The following is a 23,562-nucleotide window of genomic DNA, read 5'->3' on the forward strand; positions in this document are numbered from 1 at the left end:
TAAATGGCTGAGTGAATTTTCTTTTTGTTCCAATATTTTGTATTTTGTGTAGTCAAAATACACAAACACATTGCTAATATATAATAAATATGAATGCCGACCTTTTAAAGTTCAAAGTCTATGAAAGCTAATTCAAATTAAAATTTGAATTAATGGCTGCTCTGAAAAATCATCTGTTCTCCACCTAAGTCCAAGTGGTCCAACAGTAGTTTCCTACTGAGTTTCTCCAGAGGTTAAGGCAAAGGTTTTTTAAGTCCACTATAAGTTGGGACATTACTGTGTTTTTAGTACACTAATCCTATATTTGCATTTTTCATGTTCCCTAAAGACCTGTGTGTTATTTTCTTGCTTTCAGATATTTATTGACCTTTTATTGACCTCAGCCCAAGGTGTTATTGGGAGGTAGTGGAACTTTTAAGAGGTGGGATCCAGTGGGAGAAAGTTAGGTCATTAGAGGCATGCCCCCAAAAGGGATATTTAGACTCTAAGCCATCTTCTTCCTCTCTCCTCTCTTGGCTTCCCATCTACCATGAGGTGAGCAGCTTCCTCAACCATGTGCTCCTGCCATAAAGAACTTCATTGCCACAGTCCCAAAGCAACAAGACCAACCAACCACAGACTGAAACACTGATACTGTGAGCCAGATAAACCTTTCCTCTTTTTAAGTTAATTTACTTCCAGTGTGTTTTAATAGCAGTAGAAAGCTGACTAACACATCTAACAATGCACTAGTTTTCTCATTTAATCATACACTTCCGAACAAAACATACCTTATCTTCTCTTCAAACTTGGAAAATTTAAAGAATTGTTCATAAAAATATAAATGTGAACTATATGTGCTGTGGAATTGGAAAATTTTATCATTTCTTAGAAGGGGGGGGAGATTTTTAATTTTCTTTTCCATTAGTAATAGTATAATTTTCATAATTAAAAAATTACTTATGATCATTTTCAATTCAACCTGACAACAAAGCACATTCTTACTTCATAGATATGCTGAAAGGATTAAATAATCCTTGCCAAACTCATAGAAGAATACCTAGTATATAATAAACACCTAAATGAGTGACTTATCAATGTTATCATCATTACTATTTTATAAAAGAATTCACCATTTATCTTTGACCATCTACAATTTGTATAATATTACATAAAATAAAGGCATATGTGCAAAATATATTCACCGATTCATTTAAAAATTATATACTAAATAACTCCTATGTGCCAGGTACTAAAACATTAGGGAGGAACACAAAAGCAGCTTAGTGTAACAGGTAAATCCAATACATCTGTGTAATATAACATGTTACATAAAATAATTGAATTTTGGAGAGGGTACTTTGAGTCAAGATACTGTTATTCTTTTCAGTCCAGGAGGAGCAAAGAGGTTCACAGAGACTACAAATTAAGATGATTATGCTTCTTAGAAAAATTCTCACCATGAGACAAAATTCTTCTGAAATTTGTATATCCACTACCATTATGGCACTATGTGGGCAGTCTTTGGATGCATAGTCTTAAAGAATGTTTCCATCTCCATGAGAAAATTCTAAATGTTTGAATTAAAAGGTTAAATCTTATTTTATCCTACTGAGTTAAAAATTCCTGGCTGCTCTCATTACAAACTAGTATTAGTCTTTGTAAAGGTTGCTATCTTTATAAGGATTTCTACAGAGTATATTATATATGAAATTAAATCTAAAATACTCCTTGATTGACTCTGTATCAGCCATGAGATGATTCTATTACCTTCACAGTGCCTAGCCTGTAGTAAGCAGTCAATAAAGAGCATTTGTTAGAGGAATAATAATGAATGAATGAATTGATAGATGGATGAATGAAGGGGTGAATTCTCATTCTGTCACCATCATGAAAGAGCTATGAACAAAAGCAAAATACTATTATAATAAATGTAGCATGTTCTCACCATTGGGGGGGGTCTTTTTTTTAGATTTTTTTTTTTCTGGATCTGATGTGACTATTCAGAAATCTCACTGTGCTTCTGAAACAAATAATAAATTTCAACAAAATCCATTCTGGGCTCATAAATGACTAAGATTACTAAAATGCTGTGCTAGTAGCATATGGCCATGTATTCATCAAAATCTAGTAAGTCAGGGAGTGGACCCTGGACCCACACTGCTTGGGTTCTGATCAAGCCTGTAACCTTGAGTAAGTTATCTTCCTTTGGAGTGCCTCAGCGTTTTCATTTATGCAATAAGAATACAATCATGCTTCCCTTAGAGAGCTGTTTCAAGGATTAAAGGGATTAAATATTTAAAATAACTTTAAATAACACCTGGAGATAGCAGACACTTTAGTGGTGTCTGTTTAATAAATCAGCAGTCAACTTTCTTAATGTTGGAGACAATGATAACCACTCTATATTTCCATTGGATTGAATATGGAAGTTCTTTCCTGTAGATATTTGCAAACTTTAAGGTACAAACCATCCATCAGGCAGAGATGAGTGTTTATGGTTTTCATTATAAAGACAACTTGGTGAAAGTGGCATGTTTCAAAATTTATGAAATTCTCACTCCACACAGGGGAATCCCTTGCACGTGGCAGTCCTGTCCTTAGGATTCCCATCTGGAGCAACTCGAACATGTTGTGCCCAAGGCCTGTGAGCTGCATGGTTGCCCTCTGTTTCATGTGTTTTGGTTTATTCCATGGCTATTATGTGTCTCCTCTCACTGTGCTGTTTGGGGTTTTGTAGTCTGTGTTCGAGGGAGGCTTGCGGTTGTATCTATCCCAATCCTCTGTGTTTCGAGCTGCACAGTTTGCCCCCTCTGTCTCTCATCATTGCTTTTGGCTCAGTCCCTTGACAGGAAATGAGAGATTTATTTTATCTGGCTTGAACTACATTGTTCCTTCCTGACTACTGGTGTTACTTCACTCTAAATAACATGACTTTGTGCTCACAGTCTGCCCAAGGTCAAAGCCTGAGGGTAATAGACACATTTAGGAGAGGGGAGGAGAATACATCCAGAGAGGGGGAGTGAGCAAGTCGGAAACAGAAAAAAAAAAAAAAGTCGTGATGCAAAAGTTAAACTTGCAGCAGGTCTAAATTTTCTGGCGGGCTTGAAATGGAATCTGTTCTCTCTCTCTCTCTTTTTTTTTTTCCTCTCCCTTCCAGATGTTATCAATTTAAAATGACAGTGTGAAGTAATCTAGGCTTGAAATTCAAATTTAGTCCTAAAAGAAAACAGGAGTTATCTAGGAGAAGGGTTTACAAAGCTTATTAATATCTGTGATATTATAATTATAGAGTGTTTTTAATAATTTAAATTGAAATAACTTTTGGAATTCAAATATTCCTCTTTGATTTGACATAAAAATATAAAAGAATCATGAGGGCATAAATTAGTAAAGTCAAGTCAATTATAAAAAAGTAAAAATAAGTACTACCTAATCTTGGAACTTGGCACCATAGAAAAAGACTAAATTTGTCTGAATTTAAGTCTATACCAGAATATATCTGCGCTGCATCTCCTAATCTATTAGTATTTTTTTCTTTTCTTTATTTTCCCTCCTTTAGAAGTATGAATAAAACTTTCTTGGTTCCCTGAAATATTTATGGAGTTTCAAAGGATCAGCAGGATGACCATCTAAGAATACAGCGAAAGACAGTTTCTCAATGGTCACACAGTTTGTTGTGGGCTGAATCCCTCTGGGTTAGTTTAAAAGACTGCGGAGCAGGGGCAAACTGGCCTATTACCTATCTATCTATCTTTTGTTGTACTTTGAATAGATAATCAAACTAATTAATAATACTTTTGCCTCAGGAAAATTGATTCAATGGAAATAACAGTTTATATGAAATGAAAAGGATTTAAGTTAAACATAAGGCTGGATTTTACACAAATAAAATTATTTTCCATGTATATTCCATTCTCACAGAAGATGATGAATTTCACTGTACTAATGACTTTCCAACAATTGTATCATTCTATGTGCTGTAAGCATAGCTTATGCTGAAGTCAGAGGACATTCCCAATGATCTCTTAATGACTTTGTTCATGACTTATAGCACCTCCTTTAGGAAGTCCTACTTATTCCCAGAGCTCTAAGTGACATCATATTTTGGATAGGCAGGGCTCAGTGTCCATGAATCATATATGATTTGTTTCTTTATGCAAATATCTCAGCTTGAAGTAGTCTCTAATTAGTAATTATTCCTCAGAATCATACTTCATGTTCAAGTCTGCTCTTTTTGAGATCCTCTATGCATGGAATGAACCCCCAAATACTAAAATGTGGTTGACAAAATTGCACAACAATTCCAATGAAGTTTCACATTTTAACATTAAGTTATTGAAAGTAATAGCAAACAACATTTTGTAGGCATTGTTTTGTTGTCATTAACTTCTAAACACAGTCCTGAAGAGCATATATAAGAAAGTGATTCTTTCTCCAAATTCAGAAGCATACAAATCAGACAAAATGATTTCATGGGAATACTTGTATTATCCTAAAAAGCTTTTCCTTCAGTTAATCCCTACACTTCTGGTACTCAGGAGAAAGAAGAAAGAAACAAAAGAAAATAAAATTCAACAGAAAGATATGAGCTGATCAGCACCATATGAGCAGATTTCCCATGAATCCTTGTATTCTGTGCACACAAACTCAGGCAAAATCAATTATTCCCCTCCTTTCTGCAGATGACAGAAATTCCAGAGATATTAAGTAACATACCCAAGATAATGGAGTTCATAAGTAGTCAAGTATGTATTCAAATATAGGTGTGCCAAATTTTAAAATCCATGTCCATTTACTCTTCTGTAATAGGAATTAAAAGGGTGTATTACATAAATTCAGAATGTCTGGAGTCTGTCTGTGCCTCTCATCTGCACAAAGAATTACTCAGAAAAGCAACTCCTGTGGTCTTCAGAGATTAAAGACAGATATCAAAAGATCCAAAAATTCTAGTCCTAAGGTATATGCTCACGAGAAAGGTAAATATACATTCACACAAAAACCTGTACCTAAGTGATCTTAGACACATTATTCATAGTAGCCCCAAAGTGGAATCAATTGATAAGTGAATTAATAAAACACGGTATATTTGTACATGGAATCTTACTTGGAAATAAAATAGATGACATATTAGCATATACAATAAGAATAAACTTTGAAAATATGCTAAGAGAAAGATGCCAGCAACAAAAAGACCACATATTATGATTCCACTTGTTTGAAATATCCAGAATAAACAAGTCTATAGAGACCGAAAGTAGACTAATAGTTGACTATGGCTATTGGGGTTGGGAGTGAAAGAAGGAGAGACTGTTAATGAAAACATTTCTTTTAGGGGTGATACAAATGGTCTAAACCTGATTGTTGTGATACTTGTACAACAGTGCAATTATCATTGAATTCTACACTTTCATTACATTTTATACACTTACATCTCAAAGTAAATTATATCTCAGTAAGATGCTTATCAAAAACAAAACAATATGTTAAAATCTTTGCATTCATTTCATGAAGAAGGGTAGCAAGATCCCTAAAGAAAGGAAAGATGGCTAAGCAAATTCAACTAATTCAACAGGAAAAAGGAGAGATGGTTTTCTCCTCTCATTTTCCCTTAGTATCAGCAAAGCTTCCATGTGCTGGGACCAGGCAGACTTGAGCATCATTGGGAGTGCTGAAAAGATATACTTCCTTGGAAAAGCATGCTTTGAGACCAAAACTTGTTGAAAAAGTTAGAACCACCAACTGTCTGTTTATTTACCCAATGCTAAACTACTTGTTTGACATTTTCTATCTAAACTGACCAGTGATTGGAGTATTGTGTGGACAACCGCAAAGAACAACTAAGATAGTGGAAAAGTATCATTTTTAAAGTAGTTATTGTTTTATTAACACTTGGAGAGCAGAATTCTCTGTGTCTACCCAAATTTAGTAGTTCTTATTCGGATGTGAAAGTTACTCAATTAGAAAATCTGTCAATACAATTCTTAGTCCTATAGCCCATCATTAGATGACAGAAAAACATCATGTTGTGGCAAAGAACTCAGTAGGTAGTAATCAGAGGTCCCATAATGTTGACATTTCCCAACCCTCCACAGATTTTTTTTTTTTTTAGGAGAATCCTAGAAATATCAGAGTAGAGAATACCAGGTTCGTGAAGGACCAACACTCTGGAAATAATGACACATTTTTATCCCAATAATCTTTAGAATGTTTATACCTTAAAAGTTCCTCAGTTGAAGTTGCTTTCAAATTAAACACCATTGCTGCAGTGTTTCTGTTGTGATTTTCGGAGGGAAGTGGAGCCAGTGCAATTTGTCCATGTTTTACAAATCACCATCTGGCAGGGATATGGCAACATGTGAAATCTTCACAGGACTCTTGTTTTTCTACTATCTGCTGGATAACTAAGGAGCTCACCAGACTGCTGGGATGCCTGCCAGATGGTAAGCAGGTATGTTTATGAGTTTAAGATTCTTATTTTCTTTCAATGCTTTCACATGCTGTGGGCGCAGAGGCAGGAAAGTGAAAGGGAAAAGAAAAAGGGAGTGGATAAGTGGGTACAATCACTACAAATGTCTTCGAAGTTTGTTGGAATGCGCGTTTTCCAAGGTACACGCTGAATTATTTTCTCTCAAGCAGAAACATCAAGTCATATGGTCACACAATTTTCTGAAATGCTCCACTTTCCACTTTTGTATAAATAAACAGGTTGATAGTGTCTTCTGTCCTGTTGAGTAGATGACATGTGTTACTCGGAGGTCAGAAGCGTCATCAACAAATGTCTGGCAAGTATACATACACCCTGTGCATGGTTAACTGGGCTAGCCATTTCAGTGAAGTAAAAGGGTCTGCGGATGTTTTATTTTGTTTATTCAAATGAACTATGGTAGTCAAAGAATACCTACTGGAGTCACAAGAAAACCCTCTAACAATCAAAGATAAACAGGACTGAATATGAGAAGCTGGGTCATTAAGAGTGGTTTCTATGAAGAGCCAAGGGCATGCTAACCCATGTGGCAGACAAAAGAGATAGTGGGCATGGTGTATGGAAAGGCATATTTCTTTAAAGTTAGGCCTGAATGCCCACTTAGCTACATACCAGCAAGGAGATCTGAAACTCTCTAGGTCTCAAAAAGCTCACCTTGCAAAGGGTTATCACAGTTCTGAGTTTTATGAGGGTTATAATGCTAGAAATAATAAGAAATGCAACTTATCTAGCAAGTACATAGTAGCTCAATAAATGAAGCTATTACCATTATTATTATTGTCAGCTGGAGAGAGCTCCTTCTAGGTTAAACCCCTATAGTAGTAGTATTTGCTTACATGAATATTTCAATATACATGTAATCATATATTTTTGTGTATTTAGGCTCAAATAAGGACTGTGTACAGTTACATATTTCTATGCATATATTCACAAATATAAGTGTATATATGCATAACAGTAGATATATTCTGTAATCCCAGGAAATGAAAACACGTATTTTGACTTATGGTTCTGTAGTCATAGTGACTAAATACTAATAAATGTTTCCATTTCCAGAAGTGACACTCTATACAAATTACTGAATCTATCTGTGTTCTTATCTAGAGAAGACTAAAAACAAAACTGTTCTGCCATGTTGTTATGAGATTTAAGTGTAAATACTTTTACGTAACACATTGCAGTGGGCCTGGCAGAAAATGAATGGATAAATGTTTGCTTCCTTCCTCTTGCCCTTCCTCTTTAATTGCCAGTTTCCCCCACCTTTACATTTAGTTCTGTTTTTGCCCATCCTTGCTTCTTTCTCTCAAGTTGAGGACTAGATGTCTCTGCTTCCTTCTGGCCTTTCCAATTACATTCTTAATTCCATCACTTCTTCCACCAGAATAATTTTTCTTTTTAAATTACATGATCCGTCCATTTTCATCACAAATTCCATTTCATCCCACTAGCTCCTTCAACTTAGGCTAAAATATACTCATTTTCTCCATCCTAACTATATATATATATTTTTTAAAAAAGTGAACAAACAAGACAAAAGAGATAGAAAGCCTGAACAGGACAACGACCATACACGACATTGAAAAGGTTATTAAAGATTCACCCTAAAACATGACAGGGGAAGCTGTTCCTTTTTCTGCCTCAGATTGTTTTATATTTGGTTCTAATAAAACTAACTAGAACAGAATTTTTTAAAAATGTTTTAACAGTCCTAACACAAAAGATTCAATTTTTTTTTAAGAAGCTACCCCAACCTTGATACTAAGTCATAGCCAAGATACTGTTATCACACATACAAACATGCACACGTGGAAAACTCCCTGAAAAAGAAACAAACAAGCCAAGCACAGTGGTGCATGCTTATAATCCCAGTGGCTCAGGAGGCTGAGGCAGGAGGATCACCAATTCTAGGCCAGCCTCAGCAACTTAGCAAGGTCCTGAGCAACTTAGCGAAATCCTGTCTCAAAATAATAAAAGGGCTGGGGTGTTGCTCAGTGGTTAAGCATCCCTGGGTTCAATCCCCAGTACAAAAACAAAACAAAACAAAACAAAACAACAACAACAACAACAACAACAACAAAAACCTGTCAAGTAACACTATTAGCAAATAGACCTCAGGAGTAAAATAAACAATGAAAAGCCATTAGAAAACTGGTTTAATATCAAGTCATCTATTTAAGACTTTTCTTTAGACTTCAGATAGCAGACTAAATGAGAGAATCTATAAGCAAATTATAAAAAGTCTTTGAATAAAAAGTGCCATCTAAATACAGATTTGTTTAGTGTAAGTTAGGAAGAGGAGATAACTGCCTTCTCAGGGAGATTATTTGTCTTAATAATAGCAATTAAACACCTAATTTGTGCTGCAATAGTCAAATTCCCCTTTTTTGACCCAGCTTCTCTTATTTCTAGCTTGGAGCTGCTTTACAGTAGCCACACACTGCTCTCTTCCCAAAGATTTTAAATATCCAGTGGCCTATCCTCTGGCCTCATCCTATTTAACGCCTCCTTTATATTTAAAGCTGTCAAATATGCAACTGAGCCCTCTTTCTTGAGCTTGGACAGTGCCTCTGGATTGATGCCCCCCTTAACATCTTTGCTTGGCCTTTCTCAGCTTGTTTCTTCCTTTATCTGCTCTTTAAATATGAAGGATCCCAGAAGTCTATAATTTACCCCCTTTTCTTCCTGCTCAATTCAGATAATATAAAGCAAAGTTTAATAAGAATGAGAGAAACTAACCATGATAAAATTCAGCGTGAAACAACAACAAAAATTTCACATATCTTTGAACTTCTCAAGTTATAAGTGAAGAGATTTTTGGAAAAAAAAATATTACAACATGGATGATTTCTGCCTATATTACCAGAAAAAATTTCTAATACTACCTTGCTAATGTTAATTTTAGTTTTTAATATTAATTTGAATACCTTTTATGCTATTACTGTCACTCAGCTGTCTTAAATTTGTTATTGATATCAATAATTAACTTACTGATTTAAACTCAAAACATGAATTTTTTGGTGTGACTCTACTTTGTGTACAACCAGAGACATGAAAAATTGTGCTATATTTGTGTAATATGAATTGAATTGCATTCTGCTATCACATACGACAAATTAGAATAAATGAGTATTCGAATTTTGCATTACCTCATATTTTAACCCTTTCACTACCTAATTAATTTGAAGGCAGCTAGTGATGGTAGGATTATTAGGATTCATCCAAGTATAATTCAATCAACTTTAGAACTAATTTTATTGAATGCAAGTAAAATGTGAAACATTGCTTTTTGTGGCCATCCTTTAATAAATAAACTTCACTAGAGGCTACATAAATGAAATTGGTTGACTAACTTCTACATGCGTTATAAAGAAGCAATTTTAAGACAGTGTTGTTGAAATACCTTTCTTTACCAAATTTGTAACCAATAATAATAAATAAAAATAATAAATAATAATAAATAATAATAAATCCAGAATAATACATTCTCTTTCTCTCACAGAATTACATGGCTGCTTTCAAATTCCCCACTATGCTTTCCACTGTCTATCTCTTGGATCATCTTGCTCATTCTCCCAGCATGCCATTATGGACAAAGCATTTCCTGCAATTGTTCTCCTCATCTGCCTCTGTAAACCTGGAGACCGTTTTCCACATGATTTTCCATCCTTTGCTTCTCCTTTTCTTCACCTTAGTATTTGTATCACTTTGTGTCATGCCTGTCAGGTACTGTGCTCTCTCTTACCTCATACATGCACTTTCCCTCAAGGAAAACTCAACACTCAAACCCAGACAATAAAATGGGGACTCTTCCCTCTTATAAAGAGATCCTTGGCTTTGCCAAAAAAAAAAAAAAATTATCTACAGAGTCCCTTTAAACAGTGATTTTCTCTAGTACATGAAATCTATAAGACAATTAAATAATAAAATTATACAAGACCTTTTCAAATTCATATCAGTTTTGCAAAGTGAGCTGCAACTTCTCATCCAATTGTTGTACCTCATGTCTTTCCCTTTATTTACTTGACATTGCTTTCACTATACCATAAATTCTACATATATCTTTTTTTCTAAAATAGTACTAGGGATTGGACCCAGGGTTTCATGCATGCTAGGCACGTATTCAACCCCTGAGTTACATCCCAACCCTTTTTTCAATTTTATCGTGAGACCAGTTCTCACTAAACTTCAGATGCTGACCTTGGACTTGGGCTCCTCCTGCATCAGCCTTCTGAGTAGCTGGCAATAAAGGTACATGCCACCATTCCTAAATTCTGTGGTTCATATTTAACAGCTTTCATTAATTGAGTGTTTTAATGAGGCACCTTATTGCTAATAGTCACAGAAACCTAATAAGACAGGTAGTGTAATTGTTTTTGTAAAACTGATGAAACTGATAGGCACATAAGCTAAGTGCTGGCCCAAAGCCTGACAACAAGAAGTGGTTGTTAGTGAGATCCTAACCAAGTTCTAGGTTTTAGAAGTCTGTGTTCTTTCCATGGCACTACAAAATTACTGTCATTGTTCATCAGGAAAACTGGGAGGAGGCAATTCTACATTGGAATTGAAAATGAGGCATTAAAATACACAGATTTTTGACTCCAGATAAGGCATTTATTCTTCCAGGGCAGTGGGTTTCAAACTTCTTTAAAGCTGTCAAAATATTTTCTCAATAGAAATCTTACAGAGATACAATATATAAAAGTGGAAGAGGTCATTTCTCCTCTTCTTCACTAATTGGCCATGGGGTCACCTCTAAAGAGCCCATGGTCACCTTTAGAGTACAGAAAACAATTGTGCTATACTACTTTTATTTATCATTAACGATCTAGCTACCTAAATCATAATAGATAGACTTACAATGTGCCCAGCTAGAAGTCCCTTGGCATGACACAGGGACGTGCCTTCTTCCTCCTTTAGAATGGTACCCAGGAAATGGGTCACACAGCAAATGGCCAGTGATGGCTACAATAATAATGTTTAAAATGATGAGTGGATAAATCCTTGACACAGGAATGGCTTCCTTTTCCTGTGCCAGTTGTTCCGTCTGTGCCAACTCTAACACACACCCCTTCCAGGAATGGCACTCAGCCATCCTGGCAACCAGAATTAGAGCAAAGAAAATATGAAATTTCTCTTCAAAACATAAGTGGAAAGATGAATGCAAAGCCAAGCAAAAAGTACCCAGATTCAATATGCACATTGTTAAATGTCACTTCATAGTAAGACACTTCACAAAAGTCAAGGGAACATGGACATGTATGAACTGGGGAAGCGAGAATCAGTGTGACCATGTCAAGAAGGATCAGTAAACAAAGTAAGTCTGGAACACACAAATGACCAGTTACAACCATCATTTGTTGGGAGTGGTAGAACTTGAGCGAATGAAGAATGGAAATGAGTTATTCTTTGTTGTACACATTTTTAAATTGCTTGAATTGAAAATTGTATAATTATACTCAAGAAAGTAACCTGATAAATTGAAATATTTAAAAAGTGAGGAAAAAGAGATAGTTCCAACAGACCATTCTGAATATCTTGTTAACATAGTAATGTACTATATCTGTTTTAGGGAAAAATCATCAGCAGGAACACATTTTATGTTCAGGATTTAGACTTAGGCCAGGCAGGCCCATTAGTCAGGAATAACGATTCATGTTTTTCAGATAACTCTCTTAAGAAGGAGGTACTTATTGACCAAAGCCAAAGACTCATGCCCTGATTATCAAAGAAAGGCATGATGTAGCCAAGGTCCCCAACAGTCCAGCTGACTGGTGGAGGTCTTTGAGCTACAGGACAATAGTTCACAGGATATAGCAAAGTAAGATCAATGAATATTACTTGCCCCAGATTAAAAAGCAGAAAGGGAATCTCACAGCCTTTTTTGTAATAACAAAGATGAAAAGATCAAAGATAAACCTTTACCACCCTGACTGGTATACCCCTCTTTTCAATTCAGGCTTCTACACTGTCAACCAGGAAGGGGATATTTATTGACTACCAGGTCTTCTGTGGTGCACTTAATAATCAAAAAGACTGATGATAAATAAAGTGGGGGTCTTTCAAAATAGATATTTCAGACAAATATTAACATTCCCCCCAATACATGTTGTCCAACAATTACATGCAAGGAAATTACCAATGATGACAAGGTAACATAATACAGCGACACCTAGAAAACAGCTTGGCTTATTTAAGCAGGTAAAAGGGTCAGTAAAACCTTATTGGTAAATGCCACATTCCTGTGAGCTGTTTGAAGGTGGATAGCACTCCACGAAGTCTGCATTACTTCCCAATTAACTAAGCAGGTCAGACTGGCCCCTGGGACCAAGAGCCCACAGCATTATGATTTGGGAGGAAGGATGGCATCGATGCTATACATCTTTAATCAGGCCAAGGGTCACATACGTTGCATCTTTTTTGAACAATTTTATGCCATGCCGTCCTTTACCTAAGTGAGTTAGACACTAAATTCAAGCATATGCCTACAAGCTCTCACTAAAAGTATTAGTCAGTAAAAACAAACAAACAACAACAACAAAAACACACATACATACCAATTATGTGCCTAATTGTGCTTATTATTGAAGTGTTTTTAAATGGTCAGTGTGAATATATCTGTCCCCCTTTGAAAAGCTCACTGCTCAAGAAGGAAAAATCCAGTACAAAGGTCCACACTTACAGGACACAGAGAAGACAATATAGACGAATTGTATTTTAAAGGAAAGTGCTAACTCCTCAGTATAAACCCAGCGTAAAAAATTCCAAGTCCATTTGTCTGTAGTTTGAAATAGAGGTTAGTTAGATTTTTTTCTGAAGTCAAATCATTTTCAAACATATTAGTGTTTAAAATTACAAAATGAACATTGTGTTTTTAAAAGACAGATCAATATCCATGGCCGCTCTAATTCTCCTTCATGTTTCATATCCTTAGTTTTTCAAAGTAATATTCAGAAAAATACAACTCAATTCAATCCCATAAATGAGGAGGTGAGGATGCTGGCAGAAGCCTTTGTGGACCTCTGCTCCTTAAGAGGAGGAGATCAGACACTGTATCAAGAGTCCATAGAAAGAGAAAGCACACAGCCTCTCTGTTGGTTTAACAAGGCTTTGTTAGATAAGCTTAACACCTTATTTTGAGGGAACTGCAGCCCAAAAGGAGGTGCATTTTAATCTGTGCATCCTACTTTCAGAAAGATGAAAGGAAAAGCCTGGTTACATTGACATCAGGATAGTGTGAAAACAAAGAAAACCAAGAGAGAGAAGATACAAAGGTTCACAGAAAAAAAATAATAAAAGGAGTTAATAAAGTAGTACAGTCAAAGGCAAATACAAGAATATAATTAAGGAGGGGCAAAATAATTTCAAAGGTGACAATATATGAATAAATAAAGCTACAGCATGAGAAATACAGCTTTGGATTATTTTATCCTTATAGAGATAATCAGGAAATTTTATTCTCACTCAAATCTTCTAACAAATTAATATTATCAATACTAGATTTGATATACATACATTTTTTAAAATATATTTGTAAATGTGTTTTATTACATGACTTGTAATCTTTTAAAGCTGTGCTTTCAATTTTATTGTCAATGCAAACTGGCTCATGTTTTCATTAGTAGTAACTGATCATTTAAACTACAAAAATAAATGGCTCTCAATTGACTATCAAGCTTTCCTAATTCTCTTCAATAAATGATCTGTTAACAAAATTAACTATATTTTTTTGTTATATTGCACAACACAGGCAAAAGTATGTCACCAGGTGCTGTGTTGTGGCTCAACGTTAGAGCACTTGTGGAGCATGTGTGAGACACTGGGTTTGATCTTCAGCACCACATAAAAATAAATAAATAAAATGAAGTCATTGTGTCCAACTACAACTAAAAAAAATATTTAAAAAAATATATATCACCATATGCAGCTATAAATGCAACATTTTTTATATTTCTGTGTTTCCTACCTTTTCAGAAAATCATATGTACACAGCTCATTTGTGACTTGAGGAAGCATAAGAAGGTGACAGTCATTAGGTCCAATGACAGGGATAAGTCCTCTGGGATAAATTGTAGAAATTAACACCAGTATTAGTTCTACAGTCTTTAAATTCTTTGCAAAGCATAAATATAGAAAATGAGCCTATGTTTTCTTCCATATTCCAAAAATATGCCACTCTTTAAAGGAGATCATCTGAGGAGAATTTGTACATTCTGATTGCCATCCCCTCTGAAGTTCTGCAAAGCAAGGTAAGATAGCTCAGCATAGCTTTTATCTACAAGGATTCCCTGAGGCAGTTTCTGTAAAAGGGTTAATGACAGATGTTTCCATTAAATCTGACCTACCTCTTAATTTTGCCATTGCCTGATAATATCCTAGCTTTGCACTTATTTGCATGGGCAAATGGAGTCACTCTATAACTAGGGACACACAGCCCTCATTGAAACAAAAGGTCAATTCATTTTAAACTGATGTGCACAATATTTTTTGTAGTTGCAGGCCCCCCCCCACACACACAAATCCCCTTTCATACAATGCTACTGTTTACAAAGAATTAAAAGCTCTGTTTCCCGAACTCCTGGACACAATGTACATCTGTAGGCAGAGACAAGTACTACCAATACAAATCAATACATCTCTTCGTAGGTAACCAACTAGAAAAATCACTTCTGTCTTTCAGATGCTCTAGGTAACCAACTAGAAAAATCACTTCTGTCTTTCAGATGCTCTACTTTTTTATATACTAAACACAACTAGAACATCGTGAATTTTCTTTGCTGGGAAATTAGTTGAGAACGCCAAAATGCTAGCAATACACTCTTGTTTATTGAGCATTATTATTTTGCAAACAAAAATAATCTGTAAATAGAAAGGGAGCAATTGTCTTAGGTTGGTTAAAAGTTAAAGGCTTTTTAATTTCAAGGATGCCAACCTAAAAATTATAGTTCAGAATGATAAAACTATATTTCATCATGTGATAAGTGATCCTGGCCCCTCACTATGTTGCTGTAATAATTTCCTTAAAAGTATATAAATAAACAAATCACAGCATTTGAATTTTATGTACAAGGTTGTGTCCTACCTCTCCTTCTGGTTAAAGAGTCAAATAAGGTGAAAAAAATGATTCCTCTGATACTCTAAAGCTGTGCTTCCTGAAATTTTAAATAGCCTGTAGTCCAAACTCAAGAAACATTGCATTAATTTAGTTATGGTGTTTCACTTTATTGTAACATTTAAGGAGCTTAAATTATCACTTGCTAGGGAAGTACTCCCTACATAATTATATACAGTGTTTTATACATATACATACATATACCTTATGCATATTTCATGTTTATCATTAGAGCCTAATCTCAAAGACATTTAAATATTGAAATTTCAGCATTAAATTTCACCTTACTCTGAAAATGGCTCTCCTGGTTCTGATAGTAAATCCATATTCAAAACACTCCCATCATGCTAAAGTCTTTGTTTGGATAGGAAATAGGCAAGGTCTGTGCTTGGAAGAGTGTTACTTGCTAAATATCAAACGTCTTCATCTCAGACAAAGCCCACACTTAGCACTTGGGCATATCAAGCCATGAGAACAATTTAGAAAACTCTATTTGTCTAATCCAAAGCTGTTGTGTTTTTATTTTTGAATTTGTGGTGGGAAAAAAAAAGAAAAAGAACATACTGTTCTCACAACATTGCCTCAAATTTACCTGGACGTGAGGGAGATGAAGAAGGAAGAGTAAGAGATTCCCTTTGACAAGCCCCACACAGGCAGATGTATGTGTGTATGTGGTGGGGAGCATTTTCCCCTCCCATGGAATGCCCAGATCTGATCCCCACACCCAAGTTCAGACCTGGGTTCACTCTAGCTCTGAGTTGGTTTACAAGACTTTGGGGAGAGGAGCCACATCTCATCTGTTTCCTATAGATAGTCATCAGCGGCCACAATCCAAAACATTTTTTTTAAAGAAATTAAAGAGCTGAGGTTGTGGATCAGTGTTAGAGTACTCACCTAGCTAGCATGTGTAAGGCCTTGGGTTCAATCCTCAGCACCACGTAAATATAATAAAAAATATAAAGGTATTGTGTTCAACTACAACTAAAGAATATTTATTAAAAAAATAAATTAAAAATGTTTACCATACATAATTTATTCAATTGCCTAAGTATTGTGAAGAGTATAGTTAGAAAAAAAATGTAATGCTCCCCTTTACTTATTTTTTACAAATTACAGATCCATTAAGTAATTTAAAATAGTAAAACAATAATATCAGTGAAAATAATATAAATATGTCAAGAATAATAAGTTAGATGCATGGATTTTGCCAGGCTGAGCAGTGAAAGAAATTAGGGATTTTAACCAGGTGATAGATGGTCATGTTTGTAAATCCAGATTTGTTCCTGAAGTAAATCAGCAAAATAAAAGCAAAATTAGAACACTTGGTGATTGAGTCATACTTTTGTAGTAAGTTTTAAAAAACCTATAATAAAAACCAGGATTTACTGAGCACTTATTATGTTCCAGGAAGTACACAAAGCAGTCCATATATTTATTACATTTACTATTTATAATAACTGTATGAGAAGTATTAGTCCATTTAATGGATAATGAACTGAAGTTTGAAAAGACTACATACCTCCCCAAGGCCTTGGAGATAATAATAATGGAGTCAGGAATCACAACTTAGATATCCATACTCTTGTTCTCTCAACCAAGACAACTCTATTTTAGGCAACGGTCTATGAAATCTGACAGACTGTGAATGCAGTCCACCTTCTCACTTTGTGATGTCAGCTGGCACAAACTTCCTACACTTGTAAAACAGAAAAAATGTACCACTACTCTAATGTTATGGAGATCAGTTGTTTTGGCATGTCTTGCTTCTTGTTTTCTGATAAAAGACCCTCATTGCACCAGGCACTGTTGAGGTTAAGGCAAGAGGATGGCAAGTTCAAGGCCAACCTGGGCAACTTAGCAAGACCCTGTTTCAAAAGAAAAATTAAAAAGGGATAAAGATGTAGCTCAGTGATGGAGCATCCCCAGGCTCAATTCCACCATCCCTACTACCAACAACAGACCTTCTTTTTGTATGAGACAACTAGTCCTCTATTCTCAAACAAGAGATAGGCAAATGAACATGATCTGCACAAGAGAGCACTTTATCTTTTCAGCCACAAGGATGACTTCAGGTTTGTACCAACACAAGCCAAAGTGAAGGTTAACCTACTTAGGAACTTTAATAGAGCTATGCAGAAAGACGGTAAAGTGGGCATGGTGGCATACATCTATAATCCCAGCTACTTGGGAGGCTGAGGAAGAGGATCATGAGTTGGCCGATCATGTAAAAGGCTCTGTGTTTATTTTCCACTTATCCCACCACCAATCAATCAATCAACAAATCAATAAATATATAAATTAGTTAATTTAAAAAAACACAAAACCTCTAACTTCTTAATTTTAGCTTTAAGGATAGGAGTTGCTTATAGAGACAATAACTACAGAGTAAGAGAAAAATTTAGACAATGCCTAAAGATGAAACCAACACAGAAAATGACAAAGAAATATGAGAGACAAGGAGAGCAAACAGCCCCTGGGATTTGGTCATGTATGAAGCAAAGGTATTCCTGAAATTGCCATTTATTTGAATCAGCAATACCCCTACCCTTTTATGATAGAGAATATTTGGACTATCACTTAGGACCCAAAGAGCCCTAGCCTAAAAAATCACCTCCTACAATGTGTGTGAAGAACTTAACGTACTACCTGAAATTAATAAGAACTCAGTAAATATAGGCTATTTCATCATTACTGCCACTATTATTATTATTACTGCTACTGTCATCACCGCCACCAGGTTCCCACACCAGACCTGGGGATCTTGAATGAAAACCAGGGGTAGGAGAAAGAAGAAATTACTATGATCAGTTTCCCTGAACCAGGCATAATTAGAAAACAGAGGGAGAAATTTGTAGAAGCTGCAAGTATTAAGTGTTAAGGAACACCAAAACTGGCTTCTCATTTGTCCCAGCCAATATTAGCATTCCCAAATGGCCTTGCTGTGTCTCTAGAGGAATTAAAAGACCAAACCATCAATTATTGCAATGTGTCCATTTTTTTAGTCATCGTGCTCAGTCATCCATCCAAATGATTACCCAGACAGAAATAATGTTATAAAACCAAGGCCCCATTTTATTTTGCTACTGCTACAATGTTAACAATAACTTCTGGATAAAGCTCTAAACATAGGACATTGCAAAACACAAGCAATCTGGTTTTGAGAATTTTCTTCCATGTCACCCAAAAGTCTAAGGTCAGTCATTAGTTCCCCAGTCAAAACTGAGTCACTTAGGGTTTACGTGATTGCCCTGTACCCATTGCATCAATAAGACAAAAAAAAAAAACTTTCTTCTGCTCCTTTCTTTGAACAGACCTTATAATGTGAGAAACAGGAATGGCTCCAGAGGAACTGTTGTGAACCACTGCGTCAATCACATGAACATTAAAACGCTGCTTGCTAGTCATTACTATATAAAGTATTCTCTTGTTCTGTGGAAAATGGTTTCAAATAATCATCATGTTCGAATGGGAGTTTTGTTCTATTTTAATATAGCCATTTGAGAGAGAGGAAAAAATAGGAAAGAAAATACATTTAAAAAACAAATATTAGTATATACAGTGAATACACTTACTCTATACACTAATTGTCACCAAAAGGCATCATCATATTTGCATAAGAGTCATGTAGGCTCTGAGGCCCAGGAGAAAGACTCTCAAAGCCTAACAATAGAGATGGCAGATTGATGTACAATAACAATAAAGAGGCAACAAGAATCTGACCTTTGGCTTCGAAAACCCATTCTTTTGACCAAGACTTTGTACTGCAGAGCTATTAAGTGTGACTGGCATCAAGTCTAAAATGATTTCCACCTTTATATCTGACTTTAGCAAAATTGATCTTTAACATTATGAGTGTGTGGATTGTGTTCTGTGTGGATAATGCTATGTAATGTAAGGACAATGCAGATCTTTGTCAAAAAGAAGTGATCTGGACTACTAGTTAAATATCAGTAGGTCTCAATGTTCCTGTGTGACAGAGACAGATGAAGGAATGCATTACAGTGTCTTCGATTCAGGCCAACAAAGACTCATACCATTATTATAGACCAGAGTTGTTCAACTATGCTTCCTCGGTAGGAAAAAAGAGGTAGGCAGTGGAGGGTGGGGCCTCCTGACAGCTTCTAAAGGCATAGCCCTAAAGAGTGAGAGCCTGCCAGTGGGCCACCCACGGAAAATTCTACTGCTCATAGGAAGGTTCGCACTAAGTAATAAGAAAACAAGCGAACAAAATATCCAGGACAGCAATTCCTTCAAAGAAGTTCTGAGGCTTAGAAACTGAGTGGAAAATGATGAGATGGGATGCTGCCAATCTTTTGTTGGAGTGGCCCAGGGCAAGTTATTTTGTGTCTCACATTCTTCAACTACAGACTATGGTTACCACTGCTATTATTGATAATAAAAACATCCTAACAACAACTCCTAGAAACAACATTGTGAGAATTTATGTGTGTACAGTGATTTAAGAATGAGGGAAGAAAGGCACAATGTTACACTATTATAAAGTGCTTTATCAACTAGCTTATTGCATAATGTGTTATAATGTACCATGTGCCCATGGAAACATGAAATCATTCATAATTCTTAAGTACTGCCAGATGCATAGCTATAACAATTTTCAACCCTTTCTGAAGAATTCACCCACACACTTACTTCCCCAACCAATTTTTCCACTGGTAACTGTCAAGAGTTTAGAAATCACAGAATAGACCCTTATTCACAACTCTGTGGTAATTACATATACTTTGCTTCATATTTGGACAGAGAACATGTCTTATTCATAGTTTTATAACTAATGACTAGCCTGTTATAGTATATAATAAGTGCCCAATAAATGTTTACTGAACATTTGAATGAACGAATATACAGATATTCAGAATAGTAATCAAAGAATCAACATTAGTAATGGCACTACTTAGACTAAGAAGAGCCTCTAATGCAAAACAACATTTAGGGTAGAAGTGGTCTAAGACGGGCTTCTTCCCAGCTAATCTATATGATTTTCCTAGTATTAATTTGTCACTTGTCATAATTTCTCACAATGTCCAAGCAATTCTGTTAAAGAGATCCTTGCTGTCTCAATGGAGAGATCTGGCTATATTTAAGGATGCTGAATGATTTCATATTTTAATGGTTGTAAACATATTACAGTAGGACCTTTACACAAATTGATGCATTGTTGCATATTATAACCTGTTGTAGGTGAAGAAATACTCTAAATTTTGAGCTAATATGCAGAAGGCACACAAATGCAATGAAATAGAAAAAAAAAACTCAGCACTTGCCTCTGCCACATACTTGCTCTGTAAGTTTGATCTAGTTTGATCTACTGCTCTGTTAATGTCTCTGAGCCTCTGTTTTCATCTGTAATGATATTACTGTGTATAATAAGAACCCATAATCCAGGGTCAATCAGGTAATTTAATAAATTTATAACATTCATAAAAGTAGTCTGTAGATGGAAAATGCCACACAGAGTACCACAATAGCTGGGTATAAAATGGCAAAGAGAGAGGCAGGCGTGGTGGCGCACTCCTGTAATCCCAGCAACTCAGGAGGCTGAGACAAGAGGATCACAAATAGAAAGGAAACCTCAGTAAAAGTGAGGCACTGAGCAACTCAGTGAGATCCTATCTCTAAATAAAATACAAAATAGGGCTGGGGATGTGGCTCAGTGGTGGAGTGTCCCTGAGTTCCATTCCTGGTACCACACAAAAAAAAATGGCAATGAGAACTTTATGTTAGAAGTATTCTATGAGAGCTCTAGGCTCGGAGGCCATGGCTTTTTTGTGTCTGTTGTTAACACAGGGTCTAAACGATGCCAAATAAACCACCAGCATTAGCTGTTGTATTGGAGGCAACAAGAAGATTTGTGCATCCAGTTCTTAGAGTGGACCTCCAAGCTCCCCAACTTTTTTGTGGCTCTTGAGATTGGACCCAGGGCCTCACACATGCTCAGAAAGTACTTCACCACCGAGCTACATCCCCATCCCCAAGCTCCTTTGTGAGGAACACTCTGCTGTTATGCTCTGCAAAGTAGAGTCCTTACCCAGCTGGAATTAGATTTAGTAGGGTTGTTTGTGAGAAACACAGACTCTCAAAACTCATCCAAGCCTGTTACAATGCAGTATATACCCAGAACCCAAGAAGAGTCTTCTGTATACTGGTAGAGTTGGTTCTAAAAGTACTTTTGCACACCTGGTAGCTATGGCACCAGATTTGTTTCATCTCAACAGGTCTGTGCTATTAACTTACATATATTAAGCTTTTCACAGTTAACAAACTGTTTTCAAATACATGGAATATAATACTAAAAAAATGAGAAGTGATTCAACAGTGTTTAAGCACTACGGAAATGTAAGACCATTTAATTTTAAAATAAAATCCACAATAAATAAATGTGGTTGTTTTCATTACACTGATTCAGTTATTGTCTATTCCTCCCGAAACAGTGTTCATTGTGGTATTCAAAGTTTGCTTTCTTCCTAGACGGATCCTTATCTAGAAGAGCCTGGCATATAGTAAATGTTCAATGAACCAACATAAGTAAATATATACATTTCAGAAGAGTAGTTGGCTTAAATCTGCCTCATAATACACAATGAGGGGTTCATGTGACAACTTTATAGCCCAGATGATCTTTATCAGAAGCAGAAACACAAAACATATGTATAGTCATCAATATATATATATATATATATATATATATAGGCTATTTTATATATATATACACACACACACACACACACACACTACTTTGAGATACTAATTTTTAAACTGAGGTTTAAAATGTAACCTAGAAGATAATGGTCTGCAGTCTCCAGATGTTTTTATTACAAAGTCAACCCAGTTGCACAGAAAAGGTCTTCTAGTGGAGAATGACACTTTGCTCTGTATTGAGAGGGCCAACAGGAGGATTATGGAATTTCAGTGTGTATAAGGGTCAGTGGGCTGGCAGAGGTATTCAATTCAAGAGCATGATCTTGGATAGCTTCCATTTCTAGGCCTCCAGGTCTCTGGGTCTTGCCTGATCACTCCATGCCTTCTTATTCTTCAAAGATGAGAGAAGGGTGACAAACACAGGCATCAGGAAAACTGATAAGAAGAAGGTAGAAGAATCATGCTAATCAAGAGCTGAAGTCCAATATCCGCAGGGATATCATTCGTCTTTAATCAACCCCAGAGGTACATGGAGATATAATCCAGAATGTATACGCTAATGATGTAAAGACTGGGACTACAGTTGCTTCCAAATTCAATAATCACTACATGGGCTCAATGCTAAAGTCTAAAACTTTTAATTGCCAATTCCTTACTACAATGACTATTATCAGAAAACTTCTTATCTCCTTACCCTGTGCCCTGTGCCCAGGCTCTTGATCACCACCAAGTGTCATTCTTGCCTTATATCCTACTGTTCAAGTGAGAGAAAGGCTCAGCACTCCTAAATACAAATCCACCTGAATCCTGAATTAGTTCTGAGCAAAGTGAAGGCTAATTAACTTAGTTAATTCACGATGAAGGAGTTTTGTTCTTGAGAAGGAACTGTGCTTATCAATCCATGTGCTCTTTAATTCTTTGACTCAAAACCATTTAAATGCCTTAAGGAACTTACAGGCCATAAAACACAGGATTGCAATAATTGCTTATTAAATGAATAAACATGGAAGGAACAAATGCATTTGGAATTAAATGGTGATAATTTTGCAATTAAAAAAACATAAATTTTCTGAAAAGATAAAATCTCTTCTGATTATCAATTTGTATAGAAGACTGATAAACACAAAGATCTTAAAGTGGGTATCCTGAACTAACAAATCCCAACACAAAAATCATAATGTGACCCACTGTAAGTATTAGTAAGTTTGATAAAACTGGATACAATGAAATGGAAATCAGTCAATTATGGAAATGAAAATATTCTAAAATAGCTTCCAATAAAGTCATAGTGAAAAATATTACACAGCTACATATAACAGGTGCTTAGTAT

At 35.7% G+C, this 23,562-nt stretch overlaps 1 protein-coding gene and 1 long non-coding RNA gene across 10 annotated transcripts in view; one reads left to right on the forward strand and one right to left on the reverse strand.

Annotated features, from left to right (window-relative positions):
* Nucleotides 1–23,562, reverse strand: part of Sox5 (SRY-box transcription factor 5) — a 960,532-nt gene that overhangs the window by 470,436 nt on the left and 466,534 nt on the right. The window lies entirely within an intron of this gene.
* Nucleotides 11,498–15,731, forward strand: LOC125611806. Its single transcript, XR_007342045.1, has 2 exons — nt 11,498–15,109; nt 15,153–15,731. It is a non-coding gene; the product is annotated as an uncharacterized LOC125611806 (long non-coding RNA).

The sequence above is a fragment of the Marmota marmota genome, unplaced genomic scaffold, assembly GCF_001458135.2.
Source record: "Marmota marmota marmota unplaced genomic scaffold, marMar, whole genome shotgun sequence".
Lineage (NCBI taxonomy): Eukaryota > Metazoa > Chordata > Mammalia > Rodentia > Sciuridae > Marmota > Marmota marmota.